This window comes from Rhea pennata, chromosome 12 (genome assembly GCF_028389875.1).
Source record: "Rhea pennata isolate bPtePen1 chromosome 12, bPtePen1.pri, whole genome shotgun sequence".
Taxonomy (NCBI): domain Eukaryota; kingdom Metazoa; phylum Chordata; class Aves; order Rheiformes; family Rheidae; genus Rhea; species Rhea pennata.
The window spans coordinates 6,758,411-6,782,424 of record NC_084674.1 but is presented as its reverse complement, the minus strand read 5'-3'; the positions used below and the strand labels follow the sequence as shown (position 1 = coordinate 6,782,424).

The following is a 24,014-nucleotide window of genomic DNA, read 5'->3' as shown; positions in this document are numbered from 1 at the left end:
GAAATCGCTGCTTGGATTCCTGGCAGCGCGGCGGTGCTGAACTGCCTCCTGCGTTGGTGACTCGCCTGTTTGCAGTGGTAGCTTCTACAGAAGCGTTGTACCCGGTGATACTTTGAAGAAGTAAACCTCCGGAGGAGAAACAACGTGGCAATACGGTATGTTTGCAGCCAGAGAAATTAGCCTTGCTTTTCTGGGGTAAGCAAGCCCTTTCTTTACAAGAGACAGGGGTGTAATAGAGTGGAAAAAGGATGTATTACTCCCAAGGAGTAATGAATGTTTGAGGGAGGGTAAAAGCTCAGTTACTCACCTGAGAAAGGGCTCATAGCTATGTTGCAGGTGGAAGAAAGCTGTCGCTGGTGATGCTGCTGGATGTGATGCCTTGTTACTTCTGATGCAGTCAGATGAGGTGAGCAGGGGAGAGCAGGTGTTGCAGCTCGATGGACCGTGAAGAGCACGGTGGCCGAGGTGCGTGGTGGGGCACCAAGTGGCCCGCTGCACAGAATGCCGCTCTGCAGGTACTGCTGGAAGTGTTTCTACGTTTCCCTTGCCACGCACCTTCTGCGGAAGAGCAGCACCAAAGTGCTATCACGAGAGAAAGGCAGCGCCGCTTGCGCGTGCAGGGGGCTTTGGCAGAATCTGTGCTCTGGCTCGGTCCCCCCACCCCGAGTCCTTCCTCCCCACTACATGCCTTCTCCCTGCATGTGCTCCCTAGGTCCGGTCTGCAGGTAGCTGCAGAGGCAAGAGCAAAGCGTGTCCCCTTGGCAAGGCATCCCGGGGGGATGCAGAGCAAAAAGCACCTCTCCGTGTGAGTTCAGCGCGGAGAGCCGTGGTCCTGGCAGATGCCTTCCCCTCCCGTGCCTCCATCTCCAAGTGCAGCCCTGGGGCCTCCGTGAGTCATGAGTGCCTTCCAGTGTACTTGGCTATTTGTAGCTTGTTGTCGGGGTTTTAAAGGCTGTGAGAATTCATACTGTGATGGTTTAGCCCTAAGGAGAACTTGACACCTACAAATCTAAGCCCCAAAGGCAATACCCATTGTTCTGAACTGAAGTATTTCTGCTGATAACATCAAAAACCTGCTTTAGTGATTAGCCTATTTAAAATATGAGTCTTGAACTTAAAAAGCAATATACAAGTGCATTTCCTCATAAGGTAGGTGTGTTTTCTCCCATCAGGTTTCATATTGTTTTATCCTTTCCCTCCTATAATCTTTGTATTTCCTTTTGAATGCTTTCTTTTCCATTCTGCTGTGAAATCAACCTTTGCTGTGAGCAAGATTTATTTTCCTGATGGGATTCGGCATTTCTGCTATTTCCAGATGCTCTGTACAGAACAGTTTTCTCCAGCTAAACTTATTCGAGCCCTGACACAGGGCTGGATATCTTGTTTCATTGTGCTCTGGACAGGGACCACTAGGACTGTAGCACAGTTGGAATTTAAATTTATTAGTCTGTCAGTGATGCACAGTGGGGAATTGGGAGTGTAAATTAAGCAGAATGAGGTTACGAAGCCCCCTGTATGTGCCTGTGACTCATATTTCTATGCTCTATTTAGAGGATTGTTACTTGTCGTCTCCCTCTCTCGCTGACTGTACCCCTTAGCCTTCCCCCTTTCCTTCGCATTGGGTTAACAAAGCAGTCCTGCTCTCTTTGGAAGTCGCTTACCTTCAGTGACAGCAGATGCAGGATCAGGCTTCTAGCTATGGTCTTATAATCAATACTTGCGTTGTAGTAGTCTATTACAATTCTTCTTTTACTTTGAAGAAAAAACCAGCTTAGGAAAGTGAATTGATGACAGAAATTGAGGAGCTTAGGAATCAGATTTTTTGAATGATGTTAATAGAATCCAGGGTTTCAGAATTCAGTCCTCAATACTTGCTTGGCATGATCAAAGCACCTGCCACTTCAGTGGAAGTCACACACCAGCTCCTGATCCTGACATCTGTTAGCATTAAATGCTCTTTTATGGCTCAGTCCTAAAAAGTACTGGACAGCTCTGGCATGACTTGCGCTCTGGGCAAAAGGGGCTGTATTCTTCTTCCATGGCCTGGAGCTCACTTCCTTAGTGATTCCTTGAAAATATCTAAGTGAAGAGCAACATGAGGTCCATCTCTTATCGAAGATGGCAGAATTCCCTCCTGCTGTGGTGTCCTCATTGTGGTGCCTTGCCTTTGAGCTACACGTAATCTGAGACATGACTGCTCTACACCAGCAGCTCCCACTGACAGTCATGTCCTCCCTTCTAAAAATGTGCGTGACTGTTTCTTTTACGAGCTGTGAGTTTATTTGTATATCATACACTACCTCTCACTGAATGAACAGGCAATTAAAGAGCAGCTTAAGTGAGGATCCTTGTCTCTTCATTAGGAATGCTGAAGGTTCAGGTCATAATGTGCAAGATCCAAAATATGCAAGATCCAAAGCTCCTATTGGATTAGTAATCTAGTTCTCTGCAGATTACAAAAATCTGGATCAAAAGCCTTCAAATCCACTGAACAAAATGAGGGAAAACAGCTTCTGTATCCTCTTAGATCTGAAATCATCTGTGATCATACATGTCAGTTTATTAGAAAGTAGTAAAGTACTTGGTGTTGTAGTTTCTCATCTTCTGAATGAAGTGTACAGCCAACAGACTGTATAGATGAGCCTGAGTCTAGGCTCAAAACTTAACTGCACACACTGATTAAAATTTTATTATCTTAGGTGTCCTTGTTAATGCTCTTCAAAAAAGCAGTTAAATATTTCTGGCAACCAAAGCTTTAGTGTAGTTTTACTGTATTGTAAAGGATTTAGTAATTATAATCTGTTCTTGCAGGGTCTATTTATACTTGATCGTGACATTAGTTGGTTGCCAAAACAAACTAGAGTTAATTGTGTTTAATTAAGTAGTTGAGAGCAAGCAAGTATAGTACATCTGTAAAATCAGTTTCATTGATTTATATGTTTATTTTTTAAAAGAACCTGGGTAAATGAAGGGAATTTATTTCTTAGCACCTTTTTCCCTGTGTGCCACATGATAAGTAATACAGTTGTGGCTTTGTTAAACAGATTCAAGGATGAAAAAGCAAGTCTTTTATATTTTCTTACATAAACCTATTAATAATTAAATGCTTACATTCTGAATCATTCTGAGTTTAAATAAAAATCAAATGATGTAATAAGATCAATTTTACTTGATACTAACAATAAAGTAGGGTTCAGCACAATGTATTTGGGAGAAAATGCTGTAAAATATGACTGAATAGTGGGGGGATTTTAATGCATATAAAATCAGTTAACTTCAGTCTTCTGGGGAGTGCCTTCAGGTATGTCCATCAGTCTATTACACTTACTGCCACTAAACTGAGCGGAGAGTTGAGGCCCTAATGCTTTCTGGAAGAATGTTTCTCAGGTTGTAATGTCTGTCTGTCCTTTAAGAAAAAGATATGTAGTTTGTTATTTTTATACATTCCTTGTTTGTGCCTTTATAATCCTTACAAGGATTTTCACCAGTGTAAGATTTGTTATCTCAGCAGCTGCCTAAAACTAGTCATCTTTTTAAAAAGGATAAATCCTGCCTGAAAGCATGTATTCATATATGCCAGCAGCTGCCTCTTTCTAAAGAAGGCCTTATGTGCCCTTCTAATTCATAGCAGCTCTTGTTCCAGTTTGCAGCAGCGCTGGATTTAAAGGTGGTCTGCTGTTGCCTTTTTTTTCTCCCTCCCACCACTGCCACAAACCAGCTTTCTTGCAAGCTGGTGTAATACCAGGTATGGTCCTTGCCTACAAATCTTGCCTTCTTTATATCTGTAAGTTATCAGGGTGACAGTAAGACTTCTGTTCTGTTATGAGTAGCATTAACTTAAGTTCTTAGTTTCTTCAATGGGATGTTGTAGAATTTAGATGGCACTACTGTGCATTAAAATGAAAACCCAACAGATGAGTTGAAGATGTTGGAGATCTTTGAAAGAGTTTGTAATTGGTTTCAGAGTGCCAGGGTAGGATCTGACAAAGAATGATTATGTCTAAGCCAACTCACACATCTGCAGTATAATTATTCCTGTAATAATAGCATATTTTGAGTAAAATGCAAAAATGCAGCTTTTCCCAGGTTATTAAAAACTGGCTCTCCATGGAGAAAATGATGAATTTTCAACCATGAAGTCAGCTGCCCAGGTGGTGTTCCTTAACCTTGTTTGGAGTTTTCTCCAACAAATAGATGAACCCTTTTGTTCTAGTTTAGCTTCTCTTGGTATTTCTATTATCTCTTTCTAGTTGGCAGGCAAGGAAATCAGATGTGCATCAAATGAAACAATTTGTCATGAATTAGTACATGCAAATGCCTTGATGACAGCAGTAGACAAAGGCCTGCAAGTGTCTGAAAGCTAAGTTCGGGAGAAAATTAATGAGGCTAGAGTACCATTGACAGCAGTCTCCAAATGAAGTTTATTCAACCCATAAAAGTAAGATGATGCTGTTCTCGTTCTTCCCTTAGAATAAGACCTCAATATAAAGGAAAAATGGATAAGGCTTCAGGGTAATGTGCAGTGACCTCTGCTAAGAGAGAGAGGGTCCATTTAAGCTCTGTGCTTTCATGGGCAATAATATGTCAGGGCTCTTCTGCTCTAGATTAAAGCACATCTGTACATATGGCAGAAGAGGAGGATGAGACCCACAGTTAGGCAGGAACAGAGATGACTGTTCAGTGTGCATATCCCTGTTTGTCACAGAATGCTGGGGTCTGATGAAATGCCAAGTTAGGATATTTAAATGAATCATGCAGAGGTGGAATTATATTTTACAACCAAGACACTGAGGAAATGTTTTACATTTTCCTTACCTCCAAAGACAGAATTAGGTAATTGTTTAATGCTTATCTCCTACTGTTGGTAAGACACTGCATTGAACCAGTTGACAGTAATTATTAGGTATTTATCTCATGCTCTGCCCTGTTCTGTTTGTTATTCCACTTTCTTTATTAGCTTGGTGAGGCTCGAAGTCTCGAGTCCTAAAAGATTACAGCAGGCGCCACTGAGCTCCATGCTCGAAGGACAGCGTAAGGAAGAGCAGGGCACAGTTGTGGAAGGGCTGATGGACGTTGCATGTGCTGTGTATCTTAGCGCATTATATATCTGCTCCCCCCAGACTCCCAACCATCCTTAGAGTGCCAGACATGGGGACTGTGAGCTTGGTGGAAGCTCCACAATGTAGCCAAATTACCTGGTATTTTCTGTGGGCTTTTACCATATTTCATTTTTTTTATAAACCCTTGTGCTTATATAACTTCTAAATCTGTAGTCTTTGAATCAGTTTCCTGTATTTTCTCTTGCATCTGATAGCATCCACTTTTCTAAAGTCTCTTCAAGCCTCCTCCTCTTAGTCAGTGCACCTTGATGCAGTGTTTGTGAGCAACAAAATACTGCTTGATTCATCCAAACTGGAATAACACCCACATTTTTATGAATAAATAGTTCCAAACATTGCTGCCTGGAAAAATCAAAATGGAGCAGTTTGATCAAAAGGTGTGACATACTGAAACACACTTTCTGTTTTCTCATATTGACACTATATTTTGTTAAAATGTTTCCTAATGCTAAATTGAAGAAAACATGAATTATAGCCTTTCTCACTAATAGGAAAATTTATTTCTGTTATTCCAAGTTTTCCAACAGGAAAAACTTAAGTCTTGTGTGTGTGTATGCCTGTCTCTACAGCAGACAGTATACAAGGCAATATGCTATCATTATTTGTGTTTCTCCTATACTTTGATTTCATGTATTTGTACTGAAACCAGACCTTCATCCTTTACATCACCCAAATTTTCCTCTGTCTTTATCCATGGCATCAAAACACCATGTTGAGGACTTTATTCCACAGAAATAAATGTGCTGGTCAGGCCAGGTGGAGCAAGCTCGGGAAAGCAACTCTTGACTGAGCAGGATCAGTTTTGAAAATGGACAAATGCTGACAACAAAAATAGGCACAAATTAAAGGGAGGTGGATTTTGACTTTCAGTGTGAATTGTTTGACAGTTTTATTAGTAAGATGGTTCCTTGGAGTTTTAGACTGTGTTTGAATCGGCTTTGAGTTGACTGTTGCTGCGTGGTGTTTTGTGATAATGTGCTTTCTATGAGCAGCATGGCCTCTGGCACTGGCTCTATCTTTCTTCCAAGACTTCTGTTACCTAAGTCACTCCTGAGTCATGTTGTGTACCAAATTCAATCTCCCTTCAAAATTTTTCCCTAAATACCTACTTATTAATCCTGAGACCTTTTGTGCTTTTGGTATTTGCACGGGTGTTTTTGTACTTTTATCTATTTAAATGGGAATGACTGGTTACAAATAGAGGAAGCTATTGGTTTAATGAAACACTTTGAGATTTTGGGGGGATTTGTTCCAACCCAGTATGGAATGAAACGGGGATCTAGCCTGGTCTAACTTTAGAGGAACTAACCCTGCTTTGATGGAGATGACCTCCAGAAGCCCTTTTCAACCCAAATGGTTCTGCAATTTTGATCTTTCAGAATCTCTGAAAAAAAACACTATCAGAAAGGCAGAGCAAGCAAGATGCCTCTGTCTTCAGATTCCGGTGTAACAGCATGTTTAGGCACTTGCCAGGGATATGGCAAATTCCAGTTCATCTGCTTGTTCTTATGAAAGTTGAATTATTTGCTTTTATTCTTATATTTTTTTGATTTCTAATCTACAGAAGGAATAGGTGGGATCTATATAGATAGAAACAACCACAAAGTAGCATATAACTTACACTGAAGTTCATCTGGTGAGATTTGTATGTCTTTAGTATGCTGCTGTCTGCATCTGATGGACTTGTCCTCTTTAGAAGGTCAGAAGAGATTATCTCTTAGTCCTGACAGCATCTGTGAAGTAAACTCTGTTAGTGGGAGTGCATATAGACTTTAAAATGCAACCCACTTTCAAATGTAAATGTAGTAAAATCTCTTTCTCCATGTAATACATGTGCATTGAATGTTTTAATACCTAAAGCTTTGGAAGTGCTACCTTGAGCTGTGTTCTCTGTGGTTTTACAAAGGGCTGTAATGTCAAGAGTTCACATCAGGACCAACTGAGGAAATAAAACTCATTTATGCCATTGTCAGGAGGGAATTAATCAGTGTTCTGATAGCAGTACATAAATCTCTAGAACATCAATATTTGCTGTAACAGTCGCAAAAAAGTAATAGTTTTGCAGGACACCCAGGCAAAACCTGCCTTTTGTGGGTTTTGGGTTGTTTTTTTTTGTTGTTGTTCCCTCCCCTCCCACCCCATATGCCTCACTGAGGGACAGTGGGTCCTGCAGATGCAGAACAGAAGGTAGTGCGTTGTGTTCCTTAATCTAAGTGATACTGATGCTGGTGGCTGGCAAGGAGTCTGTCCTCTCCTACCTGCCTAGGCTGAGTATCCCCATTGCTCCATCCTGGGCATGGTCTGGCATGCAGGTATAAGCATCGCTGAGCTGGGCAGCAGGTCGCGGAGGCTCTTGGCTCACCCTTCTCATGAATCAAGTGCTTTAGCGTAAACCAGCCTCGTGGTGGTTAAGCTCTAATCTGTCAGGCTGCCCCTGTCATGAAGTGTAAGACTTCACATTCACGTACTTTTGCTCCATTGGCAAGTGAGTGATTTTTTTTTTTTTTTTTAGTGAATTTTGTTCCTGTGTCCATAGGCTCATGTGAATCTGAGACTCAGCAGACACAGGCAGTGCAGTGTTTGTTTCAAATCTGGAACTCTCAACTTTTTGCTTAATTACTTCCTTTGAGAAAGTTAGGCTTTTTCTTTTTGGACGAAAAGACATACATTTTAAATATGCTTCTCACTTGAAAGCTACACTTCCCACCAGAGTTTTGTGATGCTCCCAATGTTTCACAGACAGCGTAACACTGATTCTGCATAACTCAAAGAGCACATTTGAGTAATGTGTCTGACTTGCATATCTGCTATCTCAATAAGCTTGCAGGCCAACTACAGTAGCATAAAAACTTGTTGCAGGATATTGAATTTTTTCCCTATTTAAAAAAATAACTGCTTTGCTTGTCACGATTGATCTCCTGATTATTTCTAAAGACATGAATTGCTTTAGGCCTGGAAGACAGGTCCCCAAAGAGGGCTACACCCTGAAGGCTTCTACCTGGAAGATCACTTGTGATTGTTTTGTTTGGCCTGGTCAAAGGAGGGTGTTGGGACCTGCTGGTGGGCCTGGGACTCTGTTAGGGTCCTGCATGGCCTTCCCCACTAATGGTCTTTTTTGGCTGCTGCTGTTGGGTTTTTGAGCCTCCTGCTGAGGCTTTGCTTCTCACCTGCTGGGACCTAGGAAACTAGTGCCTTAAAGATGGCAAAAGAGCTTCTACATTATTTACCTTTTCCTGGGCAACACAAGCCAGTGGTTATGAAGCTATTTACCAACACTGTCATATCTTCTGGCAAGATTTCATACTGTTGTGAAGGTATAGCAGGAGTCCTTAGTCCCAGCTTATATCAGGGACCACCTGGGCAGATGGAGGATCATGGCAAGGGATCATTTCCCACAGGCTGATCTGCATCCTTTACATCTGTGATGAAGGCAGCTGGGCTTCATCTCTGTCCATCGCTTGGATCGCAGGGGGTATCGAGGCCTCTCTTAGGCCTTGAGAATCAAACTAGGTGTTCCTCTTGTGTATTGCTGAATTACTGTAAAAATTGCTATTTTAAGCTCTTGTGGTTATGTGCTTTTATGCATTTGAGGAATTGTAGCAGACTTTCTTTCCTAGTGTGACAGTTGATTGGATTTTTTCATAGGCTGGAGGGATACACAGGGTAGTGCTCTACACTTTGCGTAGCAGCATTTCTTTTACTGTGTGACTACAGCAGTGTAAATTGACTTTTTTGTATTTGACAGCCAAAGCAAGATATCAAGTGTTGCTTCAGTGCAATATTTACATCTTGAAATTAGTTTAAAACAATTTAATTGTTTTTCTGCTAAACTGAAAAAGAAAACAACCTGAAACAATTTATTTCTAAGCAGTACTTCCTCCTCTAGACTTCTAACTTAATCGAGCCATTTCCTTGTTTCTCTTTCAGTGCTTAGAAATAAAACAAATAAGAGGGCAATCAAAAGCTGCTTAAAGTACTCTGATTTTATGCTGCTTTCTGCCATAGTGGCTGGCCTGTCATCTCCTCTCTCTCTCTCAATAGTACAGAGATGCTTTCTTGGCCATTCAGGGAGTGCCCCAGAGAGTGGGAAAGCAAGACTAACAAACTGATGTTTTTGGTGATACTGAGGTATTTACCTGCCTCCTTAGTCACTTCAAAATCTTTTCCTCTAATGAGGCGATTTTCCTGTTCAAGGTGATATAATTATCCATGTCGGAGGACCAATATGCGTTCCTTAAGAAGTAAACAGCTGCAGTGGTTATTTTGCTGTCCTTGAAATGCAGACTGGCTTGTCTCACCTTGTTTTTGAGAGAGAGAGGATGCTTCTAGGATTTTTTTTGACTGAAGCTTAGCATCAGAAATGTGCTGCTTTTGCTAAGTGATAGTATCTACTTTTGTCATTTTTATGTGAACTCAGCTGTGCTTTGCAAAGCACCATTGGTCTTCTGAGAAATCCACCTGTGCTATCATCTATCGCAGTAAAGATCTATGTGCACACTCTAATATCATCAAGTCCCTAGCAATTATTTAAACTGTATCTACTTGTGCCTTTTTCATGACAAGCCCTTGGGAAGGGAGGGGGGAAGTTTAGAGGGAGTTTCTAGTTTGAACATAAATTTTTGGCAGTCTTAAAGCTGGATTTTTACAGCCGGATCCAAACTTTTCTTTCTGAGAACCCGAAGGGGTCAGTTTGTGTGATGCCACTTCTGGCTGGGTCTGTGGACCTGCTGCCTCTACGAGGGAGCCACTGGGTTTGTGGGCCGTGGTGATCATGGTTTGTGGACTGTGGCACCGGGAGCTGCCTTGGCTTTGGCAGGTAGGAGAAGGGAAGGTGCTGAAACGCAGTCAGCTCATCCTGGCAGGATACTTTGCCTGAGTGAAAATACATGAAATATTTAAATTAGTGGACAGTTATTTCTTAATCCATTTATGGTTTAACATGTGGCTCCATTTATCAATTGTCCTTTTCTCAGTGGATCAAAATCCAGAGGGGATATGTTGCTTCCCAAATTAGGTTTTAGGCAGTTAAGGGGCTGATATTGTATGCCGTTCTAACAGTTTGTTCTAGTGCTGTGCACATGCTTTCAATAGGCATCAGCTTTTTAAAATTTGCCTGGTTATGTTAAATTGCTTTTTCAGATGCTCTACTTGGTAGCATTCCTGTAAAGCCATTGATATTTCTTTTGAGACGGAAGCTGTTCTCCCGTTGTGAATAAGGATGCCTTAGATGCACTAAAAAGCAGCTATGCAAGAAAGAATTCAGCATTGATGTTGCTAAGTAGACTGTTCATAGGTAGGGTTTGTCTATGTGGTTGCAACTCTTGAAGTTATATAACAAGGCCCCAAATAATTATTTGCCTGATAGTAGGACTTGGTCAGTCAAGCCAGTCTTATTTTAATAAGTAGCTGTACTGGATTTCAAATAAGAATACTTAGAGTAAGTTAGGAATTGTGTGCCAGAGGAGGTCTTCAGTGAAATACATTGACTTGTCAGGAAAACTGTGGGAACACACTTACCAGTCCTGGTAGGATCCAAATGTTGGTAAAACAATGGATTAAAAACTCAATCTCCCCTTCAACAAATATGATCAGCAGCACTTCCGTGGGAGGTGATTCAGATCAGAGACTTGAATTTCAGTCCTCACCTGGGCTGTTGAATACCTCTATCTGAACTCTTCCTTTCTTGGGAGAAAGTCTGATCCTGCAGGCAAGAGGCTCGCTCAGCGTGCCGGCAGCTGAGCTGCACAGGGAAAAGTCCAGAAGTTATGCCTGTCCTTGGAGAACAGCACTGTCAGGCTAGAAGCAGCGCTGGTGGGTTGTGGTAGAGGGACGTTGTAGGCGTTATCTGCCCCTGCAAGGCAAAGCCAGCTTGGTGGAAAGAGAAGGTGTCGTTGTCAGACTGGAGGGCACCTCTTGCTCTTTTCTTTAAAGCTGTGGTCTCCTTTTTTTCTTTTTCTGGCAGTGAAAATCTTCAGAAATTTCAGTCCTTAGATTGGAAATATTTATCAAATAGACTCCTTGCTCTTTCATTATTTGTTTGTGTTTCTTTTTTCCTTTTTGAGATGCTAAGATGAAACTCTTTAACCATTTATGCTCTGCTGTCCAGAGTTCCATACTGTGTACTTAACTGATAGTGTTTTCTGAGTGAAGTACTTAAAATTGTGAAAGAAAAGGATAAACGTGTGACACAGGACAATTTATACTGTTCTCAGATGTATCTTCTTCACTAGAAATAGTTTTTTAGTCCTACATTTTGAGTTATGATTGCCATAATCAATTCTAAAGTATGTATCAATTCAAGTAGAGAAAATGCCCAACCTATTACAAAGCTTGACATGATTGTTTCTGTCAATAATACTTAGTGTTCAGGGAAGTGCAATGCATGCTGTAAACAAAACTGTGGTAAAAAGATGGAATGCCTTCATATGGCTTGCCCATAGACGTATGTGTCCATACCTTTACCATAAGCCAACTCATTTCCTGCCTTCTGTTCACTGCATTCATCTAGATTTCTTTCAGAGGGGTTTTGAGGACTGTATGCTTTTGTGAGTGTGGTTAGATTCAGAAGTTGCAAATCCATAAAATCAATCTGTGATCTTCTGATAAATAACACCAAAGAGTTTATAGCTTGTTCAGCTTTGTGATCTAATCCTAACTTTGATTTTACAGCCATTTGCCAGCCTAGTGGGCAGAATGGTAAATATCCTGCCATCTGGGAGACTCCACTCCTGATGCACCTGTGTTTATACCCTAAATATATTCAGAATGGGCAAGTCACTGTGGAGGCCATCCCGTGGGGTAGGAACTGATGTGTCACCTCTACTGTAGCTGCCATGGCCATGGGGCTACCTGCTCTGCCTATGGAGATGGACCTAAAGATGTGGTATTAGCAGCAAGTGGGGATTTGAGGTAGCAACAGGCTTTCTTTATAGGAAGGCTGCCAAACATTTTGGTTTCATCAGATTCTTCTGGCAGTGATAGAAATACTAATGAGCATTTTTATCACATAATAGTCCATATCTTGAAAAGTCAAGCCTAGTGTTCACTTGTAGATTGGGTCTAACTATTGGTGCTTTTCCAGGAATTATTTATAGACATATGTATATTTTCTTTATTAGCAATTAAATCATCATACCTGGAGAACTGTACATCTGCTATTGATTCACTTTGCTTCTGCCACCACAGAAACATGCAGATACCACATCTCACCCAGCTGCCAGTATTTGAAGATGTTTTCAAGTGTCTTACATTATCCCCTATCTCCTGTGTTATGTAATTAAGATTTTTATGAGCATATTTTTCTGTAACTTAAATTATATTTTTTTTCAAGGAAGGAAACTTCCACACTACAAGGAGAAAAAGAGGTAGACTATAACTTTTTTTAGGGCAGCAATGCAAGTGTTCTTTTTTTTTTTCTTTTTTTTTTTTTTTGTATGAGACAGTCTTCTGGGAAATGGATTAGTAGGCCATGAGCGGGTATTGTGATCAAAGTGCATAGTGAATTAATTTACCTCACGCTCCTGCATTTTATCACATAGACATCACCTCTACACATGAAAAGATACAGGAGTATGGATGCAGTATTGCCTAGTGCTTATATCTTATTCCAGAACTTTAATTATTTAAGATTCCTACTTTAACCTTATTGAAATATTAAACACTGCAATTCCTTAAATTTACTTTGTTACAACTGTAACATTACACTTTGGTGTCATTATGATACCAGTTCGTAATTGCAACCCAGACAGGACTTTGACCATTTGAGTAGAAATGAAAACTGGTTTTGACTGGTAGATGCGAAGCAATTTCATTTGGAACAAGGGCACACAACATAGTGAATTGGTAATCCTTACTTTACTGACATCAGGAGCCCTTTTTTTAAAGAACTTTATCATTCATTTGCCCTTGCAACTTACAGTTTGGCTCACTGATTTCCCATCTATATAACTGTCATGAGTGATTTTTCAAGTTGCAATAGTTGCACTTCACAATTAGACTTGACTGATAAACAGTTCATTAAAATACCTGCTTCAAAGAGAGATGAAAAGTCTTTCAGTGTTTTGATGGAGAGCTGGAAAGACATAGGGACCCATCTACTGCTGTCAGACTCTAGGCTGGGAAGGTGGCACAGGGAGGTTGAGGGTGGGAAATGCAGATTTACATGTTCCTCTGGATTACGAGGGTTAGGCGTTCATCTGCTACTCATGGTTCGGTTAGTGCCCCGAGATGGGGGCTCTGGCTGTGCTGTGGCTTTGACCAAAAAATTGTCTTGTTCTTGAGCAACTCTGTCCAATTAAAATTACTGCTAAATGGCTCTTCCCCTCAAAAAGTTTCAGCTGTGAGGAATATGTGCTATTACCTTTAAATGCTCTCCTCAAAGTCCCAATTAGTTGTCATCACTGTGGTTAATTCAGCTACGCTGAGCTGATGACTGCTGCTTGTGGAGCTGGTGAGCAGAGCGTTGCAGAGGAGAGGTCAGCTCCTCTCTCCTGCTGTCCCATGTCCTCTCCAAAATGACTACTCAGCTCCTGGCTGTGGAGCTGCCAGCTTTTTCAGCTGGAGTCCCTTTTTTTGTCTAGGCTCTTCTAATTAATTACTTATCTCCAGGTCTTTAAAAATTTGATAATTGGTGTATGTAGCTGGTTGTTTCCCCTGAAGTCTGAAATCATTTTATGTACTGCTTATCTGAGTGTACAATCAGCTAAATTAATACTAATTACCATTTCTGAGACTCCATGAATTGTTCATTTTTTGATGAGAAGTTTTCTTGTTTTTTTTTAATGGGTAGAGGTCATGAAAATCATTATATTAGTCTTATTGATTAGTAAAACCTGATGATTCAGATTTCTTCTTCCTTAAGTATTTTTGGTTCAGTTAATTTTCTTTTTTACACCTGGATCTAACACAAATTATGTTACATTAGAAAAGTTTTGTTTGCAGGTGCTTTAATCAGTTCAGATTTGGCTGCAATTGCATTTGTTCTTGTCAGACTTCCATTTGAGGAAAAAGTGTGTACCTGAAAACACTTGCAGAAAATTCAATTTAAAAAAAAAAAAAAAAAAAAAAAAAAAAAGCTGCTTAGCTATTTCAGTTTACTCAAAATTTCTGAAGTGAAATACTGACACCTTTGGAAGTTCTTGGGATTCTGACACCAACATTAGTAGGTTTGATGGTTCACTGTAATATTTTCTATATTTTTTAGCATGGAAGCATGTGCATTTCTTGACGTTTTTCCTGCTCCTCTGAAGTGTAGGTTACACTTTATCTGCAGTGCGACATCTCAACCTGCACTGGGACATCAGGGTGGCTATGCTAAGGGTACTCTTTGGACCTGGCAGTGATGCCAGATCAAAAGTGCTAGTCTGAAGCAGCCCTAGGCAGCTTCACAGAGCAAGGCTGGCTCAAAACAGACGAGATCAGCTACAGGGAAATGTGCAGGAGAAGCAGCTGAAAACATGAGGGATGGCACCATTTCCAAAAGCTCTTTGAGACATGAGAGGCGATACAAATATTGAAACTCCAACTCCAAAACTGGCAAGCAAAACATGATGAAAGAAATTGCTGCTCTGCCAAAAGAGGAGGAAATCTTTCTAAAACAGGTAATTGGCTCTCAATTGAGTTTTCATCATAGTGTTACTCAGTCAGTACAAAGTGGGTGCAAGATAAGACCACACTGAATAGCATTTTACTAACTTCATTCAGAAGACTTGGGCCAGTGGAGAACTGTTTGCTAGGAGTATATGTAAATGCATCTCTAGAAAGTCTTTCAAATAAGCCTCTCTGACTCCTGTGAGGGATATGAGATTAGCCAAGGGATCCATCACAGAACAGGAATAAAAGGTTACCTAAGACACCTCACTTTAACCAGGTGCAAAACTAGCCTCTTTAACTGAGGTAGAAAGTCTGGACCAGGACAACTAGTATTTTTTTTAGTACCACCAAAGAGTGGTGGTACATAGCTAGGTCTGCAGGCAGCGAAATAGTGTTTGGGTAGTGTGTTTTTTTTAAAGGCACCTGACAAGAGGAAGAAAGAGGCAGCAATCCTCCTAAATAAGAGGAAGCTAAAGCTACAGACCATCCTGTACTGTATTATTCTGATCACAAACTCATAATATGGTGGGATTAAGAAGACTGGAGATTTAGATGACTGAAAACATTTTGTAGATATCTATTTTTTCAGAATATAAACCCTCAGGTTTCACATTATTTTGCTATTAACCTCTTGATAGCTTCACTTCTCTACTCCAGATCCTAGTCAGGTCTGCACTAAAATCTGTACATGTGTCTCTGATGTCCATGTCTTGCTTTTAAGTCAAACCAATATAGCTGGAACAGGACTCTGCTGTTACCATGAACATCATTATCCTTCCAAATCTTTCTTTTCATTGTCTGCTGTAAATAACTCCATTCTATCTATAACATAAGCATCATCTTCAGCTTCTCAGCTTTTGTCATCCAGGCCATCTAAATCATACTGCACAAGTCATCCAAGATATAATTGTATCAGTTTATATACGCAGCTAAAAGTCTTGTTAAAGTTCTTATTACATGCCCTGATTATTTCTACATCCATTCTTCTGCTCTTCAGGTGTCATTATAGGCTTACTTATGACTCTCTGGAATGATGAGACAAAGACTCACCAGCCTGTTCACTCTCTTTTCTCGCTCTGGCATTCCCTTCTCTATTGCATTAGGCATATTGCTTATTTTGATTTTAATAGCCTTTTTGGTCTACCCCAGCAGACTTATTTCCTGTTTGTTGTGTTGTACAAGCTTTTCTTTTGGATTTCGCATAGTACAGGCTTTCATATGGTTCGTTCATGTAATGCTTTCTGTACCCTTTTTAAAAAGCAGTTAGCCACTCTTAGTATTAGCAGCTCTGGGATGCTGGGTTAGATGTGACAATTGGTTTGATATGCTATAGTAATTTCTCTATAACTGTGGGAAGAAAGACTTTAGGATTCCTTTAAATATTCTGTCTCTAGGTATCTGAATTTATGTTGAGAGAGAAATTATTCTTAAACTCAAGTGACAAGGTCTGATCTACAAGGGCATTTCTTGGGACATTCTATATTCATGTGAATGTTTAGGCACTCAAATGTTGGTTTGCACATACTTTTTTTTTTTTTTTTTTTTTTTTTTTTTTTTTCCCAGCCATGAGTTTTGGGGCATCTAGCTTGAAAGATCAATTTTATAGGGATTTTATTCCAATGGCTCTTATTCCTCTGAATATGCCTTTGTTTGGAAAAGGTGATTCTGGGCATGTGCACACAACATGAAGAAACACAAAGCCCTAGTCAGTCTGTACAAGCTCCAGGACCAAAATAGTTGTATCAGGATGTATTAGCTTGGCTTGACTGCTGTGTTAGTTTGGTTTCCTGCTTCCTTAGCTAGGCTAGTTTCTGCACTGCTTCTGCATTACATGCCGGATCATCCTAATTCTATCTTTTGTGCTCTGATGTTCAGTGTAGACTAGTCCTGCATCACTTTAGGTTCTTGTAGAAATAATATTTAATATTGTAAAATACATCAGATTGTCCTAAAACTACACACACATGAATGTGTTGGTGGGTTCTTAGGCTATGATAGCAAACTAACAAAAACAATGTTCAAAATGCATGACTAGAATTTCATATTGATTGAATCAGTTATACCTGTGAGTGTGCACAATATGGAGTGTCCCCAGTTTACTAATCTGAACCAAACTATGCTGCCCTGCGAGAAGGAAGATATTTCTCAAGTGAAGTATATGTATGTAGCCAGGCTCTTACTCTACAAACTGTGGTGATAAATGTGAGCCTTTGGAACTTTGTTGAAAAGATCTTCTATAAGAAAGTACATGCACTCGTTTATAATGATAGTCAGAGACTTAGAACGGGAGATCTGCTGGCATTTTCAGCCCATGTACTGGTAGCAGTGCGCTAGTGCTTAATTATTGTCTAAACCCCATGTCAAGGCCTCAAAGGTGACCTTCAGTAGAGGGGAGCAATCAGACACTTTTAATTTCCTAATTACTCAGTGGGGCTAATGGATGCATGGCGACATCAATTCTGCAAAAACTATTCCTGTTCCTCTTGGGTTCCTCAGACTCCTTTGCTTGTATTGATTGCCTCTCTGTCCTGAAAAATGTATAGGCAGTGTGAAAGAAAGCTGTTCTGGCTCAGAGCTGTGAGATCAGCATTGCCATTGCAAAAGTGGTGATTTGGATACAATGTTCCAAAAAGAAGGCAAGACACTGCAGTTCATCTCTACAGAAATAATGATTGTTAATAACTAAGGTCTGTTTGACAAAGTAATAATGATTATAATGTGGACCAGAGAAGTTTCATCAGTGATGGGAGGTCTAAATTGCTGTGGTCAGTAGTACCTATAATACCATCAGTAATATTTATTCAAATACAGCTCGCAAAAAAAAAAAAAAAAAAAAAAACTACCCAACTGAATCTGTGTGAACTGCACCTGTCTAGTGGGACCTTGCAGAAAGCTGCTCTCCCTACAAGCATCTGACAATGTTTTAAGTGTCTAGGACTGCTCAGATGTCCATTAGATCATCTGCTAATTTATACATACAGCATGTTCATAAAGAATCCCTTCACTGAAGACTGCTGACTCTCCCTTGCTAAAAAGATGAAATGATTTAGCTGGGACGGTAGCGCCAGCAGGTTCCAGGCTCTGGACCTTGCTGCCAGCGTGTGGTGTGGGTCAGGAGCTTAGTGGGGGGCTTCAGAGGCCAGGTAGCAGATGTTCCTGTGTGGCACTGGGATACCAGGTGCTACTGTTTTCAACACTTTTTTTTTTCCTTCTCCAAATACCTCTCAGCAGCATATTCTAAATCACATGAGCTTGAACTGTAGTAATTTCTGTGCACAAAAGTGCCCAGATTTACTAGTGTAAGATACTAGTAGTGTCCCATATAGTAATTATATCACTTTAAAATAGTACCCATTTAAATTAATTTGAAATGTACTATCTTTCAATATTTTTCCCACTGGTTTTGCCTTATGAGGAAAGGCAGATAGCTGGCTGCTTGTCTTTCCATGTCCTTCCCCTTTATTTGTTTCTCCTGGAAATGAGGTGTTGAAAGCTTTTCCCATTTAGTGCCCTTGGTTCCTCCCAGCCCTTTTGCTATGCGCTCTCTTTTTTTTTGTTATTCCCATTTTGCTGTTTCTTAGGTGGGTGTCCTAAGTTTTGCCCTCTTCCTTGAGTGTAATCTAACTGTATCTTTGCTAAACATTTTTTTCTTAAGCTACTATTTTTCTGTCTCCCAAGTTGTCCGACATTATGGCTGAGGTATGATTTCTTTTTTTTCCAAACTTCACGTTTACTGTAGCACTGTCTTGGAGAAGGTACAGCTGACTGTTACGACTTGAAATGGAGCTGCATCTGTCTTGTTAATTCTTGTATAATTCAATGATTCTTTTCTCCTTTTCCTAAAAATAAATAAATAAAATTGAAATCCTGATTAAAAAGTTAAAATAATTATTGTTGACCTTCAAAGGGGAGGACTTGATGCTGGTAGGTATTCCCTTCCAAGCCTTTTTTTTTTTTTTTTTTTTTTTTTTTGGATAATGCCAACAAAGTGGAAGCAGCTTGGGCAGATTTGTGTGGGGAGGTGTAAAAATTGTGGGAGTGTGGAAATAGCAAAATAAATTTATCCTCATCCCACAGCAGTGTGTCATTGCAGCTGTTTACTTCAGTAGCTGTTCTATGTAAAATAGCCCTACCGAACCAGCGTCTCCGGCGCCCTGGGCCGACTGCGGCATCAGGGTATGTCCGGGCAACGGGGCCGTAAGGAGCAGCCGCGCCGCACGCTGCCTTTGCAGCCGCCCGCGGCCGAGGAGGGACGCGGTTCCTGCTGCGTCAGGCAGCAAAAACTGCTGCCAGGAACCGTGCCCGTAAACAGCAAAGAAACGCGAAGCCCCTGTGTGGGAGTCCAAGGTCAGAGAATGCTCTTGCCTCGGATTTGGAAACGGTATTCCTTGTTTTTCTGTCTGCCCGTAGCTGAGGGGACCTGTTGGAGAAGTGCAGAAAGAGCAGGACTGCCCTGGCCCCAGGACGACGCCGTCGCGACCCGCCGCGTCGCAAAACGCGAGGTGACACTCGAGAGCATTGCTGCCGCCGCTGGTTTGGCAGCGATCCCTGCCTTGGCGGGACTGTCCGCTTTGGCTCGGAGTCAACTTAGGGCCTTTAGTTCTTCCCCGGGCCTCTATGGCACCCGTGAGCTCTAGCACAGCAAAGCAACCTCGCCATCTGCTCCCAAGGTTTCACCGTCGCTGGCCAAAGAGGGTGATTGTGGGCAGAGGGGGTGAAGAGCCTTTGGAAAACTTAGAAACTTATCGTTATTTAAATACAGATTCTTTGGTAATTATTAAAACATAGTGACTGTCAAATTTAAATAGAAAAATAGCTGTTGCAAATGCAAATTATTTCTAAAGTTCAACTGCTGCTAAATGAGATTCTGTGCTCCTATACTTAGAAATGCTTAACATAAATTATGACCTAATTAACATTTGCATGGTAATCTAGACTTCCTACAGCTTATTCTGCTAATTAACACATGACAAATGATCAAGAATTAATATTTCATTGAAACATAACTTGTCCAAGAAAGCCATTAATGCTGTAGAGAACACTTCATTCCCTTACAATTTTATACCTGAAAAGTGTTGTGTTAGTTAAGACTATTACATAATTTTTATTATTAAAATTATCTGATATTAAAAATTAGTGTGATAAGAAAGACTGCAGATGTTTTGCAAGAGATTTTTCCAAGTCTGTTTAAAAATAAATGAATACATGTCCTGATGTGATCTACAGAGCTGATTAGGATTTGGGGTAAGTGGGATTCTTTCGTAGTACCCCACTGGACTTCAGTCAGCTTCAAACAGGTTGAAGCAAAAAAACTAGTGCAGAACACGTGTGCTGCTGCTGTTGGCTGTTGTTGGTTGTTTGTGTTGTGCTAGTACCAAAGGGGAATACCTATTCTGTGCAACGCAGCGTTATGAGCAGATCCACAGGTTAGCTCCAAGCGAGGCAGGATCAGTACAGAGCACAGCGCAGCGGCACGCAGAGATACCAGCTTGCGTCCGCAACAGCTGTTGCCGCGTTAGCTCTACGCGTGGTGGCTTCAGCTCCCTGATGCTGCAGAACACCCTCGTGCCCATCGCAGCCACAGTAGGTTGCAAGCACCCGGCATGAGGCCCAGAGGATGCCCTCAGCTTTCCCACAGGAGACAGCTGAGGCTCCGCATACAGAGGTCTGGTCACCTGATTCTGGAGTTTCTCATCTTAAATGTATGACAAAGTAGATACGGCTACAACAGGGAGAGTTGATTCTTCTAAAAGGAAAAATATATATCTATATATCTCTTCTGGGCTTGCAGGAAAAGGGAGAAAAGCCTGAAGACTTCAGTAAATGTAGAGGCTAAAGATAGTTGACACTTAAATAATAACTAACTGGTAACTCGTATAACCAAGCGCCTAAAACCTTAAATCAAGGTTCTAATTACTGTTGCATGATCAATGCAGTATAAGAACCTAATGAGCTCATTTCTTCATCTCAAAGTGATTAAATAGTGACCATTCTTACTGTGTCCTGTCAAATACCTCTCTTTCTAAGCCCTAGTTATCCCAAACTTGAATGAAGACACTTCCTTGGGCTGTACTAGCAAGTTCAAGTAACTTTGAAAAGAAAAACTAAAAATAAATAAATGAAAGGGTTATTTTCTTCCACATGTACTCCTATGTAAATAAGACTAATTAAAGCAATAGACATCCTTTTGTAGGAATGGCTCTACTTCATTTTCTTGTCATCAGACACATCTCTGTAGATACCACTTACTCCTTTTCTTTTAGACCATATATCATCATGTGTCTTTTCAGCAATAATCCTTAATGATTAATCAGTCAAAATACCTGTTGGTTTCAGTAGGAATTTCAACTGCTTGCAAAAGGCAGGATCTGCTCTCCAAGGAGAAGGCAAAAAACATGCACATATTAGACTAACATTTGCTTTGTTTTAAAGTCAAATTAATTTAGCATTGCCTGAAGCTGTGAAGGAACTTAATCATATATAGAATCTGTAATAAATCCTGCTTGACGTATGGTGTTTCCCTATAAGCTTCTGAAAACGAGGCGACACACCAAATACATTGTTCGGGGCAAAGGCCTGTATTTTTTCCAGCGCCAGGTGAACTCTGACATTTTGTATTTGCTTTTATGCTCTGGCTCTGTGAGCCCTTCTTGGAAGGAGCTCGTAACCCCATTTGGTTGCACATGGTTGCTTGGCACCACTCTTGGTGCAGGCACAATGCGGATACATGTATCTGAAAATCTGTTTCACAGATTTTTTTTTTTTTTTTTTTTTTTTTTTTTTTTTTTTTGCTGGGGGGCACCTGGTCTTTAATCTACTAAAATGAAATGAGGAAAGATGTAAGATTGGAGCTTTATGAGTATAGTTTTATGTAACTCATTCTCAGTTCTAAATTACTTTTTTTATTCAACATAGAGCAAAGATATTGGGGTTTCTCTTATCTATCTTGAGTTTGTAAAAATGTCTGTTCTTCGTAACAGTTCAACATACCCAAACTTTTTCAAATTAAGAATGAATTTCTCAGAACTATGACCATGAGGAATCAAGTTTTTTTTTCAAGTTGGGGATTCTGTTTTTTCTTCTACCACATGCAAAATATAGTGGGAGAATATAGCACTTTTGTACAAAGTGAGAAAGATTAGGTTTGTACCCAGCCTTATATAACATCATCTTAACCAACAAATAACTGCTGAAATGCTGAGAATCCCAACTCAGTTGTTCTGCGATTGCCACCTTGGGACAGGGCTCGAGGAGGGAGGGAGTGAAGCGCGCTCAGTTTCTACTCTCCTGCGTAATGAGCTCTCCGCTTTGCTGTCGCGGTGATCTGAGCGCTAGCAGAGCCGTATCTCCGAGTTTCTTGTAACGGTAACTGTTAGAAGAATTTCCTTTGTCCGGAGATGGGACTGCAGATAGAAACTGGTGATATTGATCTGCCAACAGCAATATATATTTTACAACTTGGTCTGGAAGATATTGCCCCGTTGAGAAGGATACTGTCTCTTTGAATCTCTCTTTCTTGTTTAAGTATTTTTCCTTTTTCCTGTTTGTGTGCGGGCACCGATACCCACGATCCTGAGAGAACTGAATGGTTCCAGCCCTTCATAAAGCCGGCAGTTTGCGCCTGTTTACGTTTTTCTGTTTTACATTGCTACTCAAACCTGTTTGACCCTGAAAAAGAAGCCCTCCTTTAAGGCTTGGGATTCGCTGTGACATGTTACTTAGGTCTGTGCTGTGCAGGTGCTATCATGGCATTTGCCTGCTACCGTACAGCTGGAAAAGGAAGGAGTAACACAAAATTATGTCAATCATTTCAACTGTAGGAGGCCTTTCAGTGCTCCTAAAACCCTGACCTGCAGCACTTCCCCCCAAACACACACTTCCTTCATAGGAATACACAAAAGGTTTCTAATATACTTGTGTTTAATTCAAAAGATAGTGCTATGTTGTATGCTTTTTTGAATTAAGAACCGACTTTCTTGAGCTCAGATAATCTTTGAGGTTACTCTAAAGCTACAATTTGCATCTCTTTCTTTGGAAGACTCCAGCTGAATTTCTTTGAAATCCCAAGATCCTATCTGGATCTTGAATTTGCCATAGTATCTGAATTTTCAGGATTTTCAGGTTTAAATCATGTTTTAATGCTTCCCAAGAAGGATCAGCCCGCTAGGCAGGATACTACTGGGATGAGTTAATTGTCTGATCTCTGGGATGCCCTTGGTGCTCTAGATGTGTGTGTTGCTGATGTTCCAAAGGCCTGAACTGTTCTGTATTCGGGTATGGCATTTTGGATAAATCCACGTTTATCCAGACTTACGTTGCACTGTGTAAATGGAGCCGTCCGATTCATGCGAAGGAGAGGCATTCGGTGTCGGTGCTCACTTCTGTAAGGTGTTTCCTTAAGAATTTAAAAGAATATCTTGAATGTCTTCGATCTACCACAAAAAGTGAAAAGGTTAAGATTGAGTAGGTATCGCGCGTTACACATGGATCTGGGGACTGAGAAACGTTAGTAAGACTCCTGACCCTTGTAGCAAGAGTGATTTCACGTCTCCAGTGCTCTTATGTTCTCCAAATGTGTCGAGCACTCATGCACTTGTATCGTTTTCAGCTTCTTTACTTTTAACTTAAGAGCAGCTGTAACTTGGCCTGTTGACTAAAATGAGTCTTGAAATAACTAAACCTTGGGTTATATGATATTGTGAATCAAATGCTAATTCATATAGGCTCTCCAGTTGTGTGTGTAGTATCTTTTCTTAACTCTAGAGTTTGGGGAGTCAAGCACTCTGACATAAAATTATTTCTGTTACAGGACAAGAGCAGCAAACTATTGTCTCTGCCTTTTCCTATATTCTAGCTGTGTTAGATATGCAGTTTCACACAGTGCCAGGAAAGGATTTCCTTTTTTCCAGCTGTCTTAAGCAAAACCCCTTTGCAAATAAACAGTAAGTCAATTAACTATGGTTAAGCAATACTGGTCAGTGCACTAAAAGGACTACTCTTCCAATTCGGCTATCTAAAAGCAATAAAATGCTGCTGCATTTGCTATAAGAAACTTAAATTGTTGCTGTCTTCAACTGAAAGAGACACTTCAGGTTTTGGAGGGCACTGCTCTTGTCCTGTTCCCAGCTAAGGTGTCTCCTGACACTTGATGGCTGGGTGGACACCTCCTGACTAACTCTTCTTTGTCATCTTTTATCCAAAGCATCTGAAGCTCGTGGAAGTTGCGTCTGCATGCCAGGCTGCTACCAAGCCGAAGTGACAGTGCACTGATGCAAACGCTTAGCACTTTTTTTCTGTGATGTT

The 24,014-nt window shown here is 40.7% G+C and overlaps 1 protein-coding gene across 1 annotated transcript in view; it reads left to right on the top strand.

The window, feature by feature from the left end:
* Positions 1-24,014, top strand: part of TAFA1 (TAFA chemokine like family member 1) — a 218,165-nt gene that overhangs the window by 5,047 nt on the left and 189,104 nt on the right. The gene's annotated exons all lie outside the window — the stretch shown is intronic.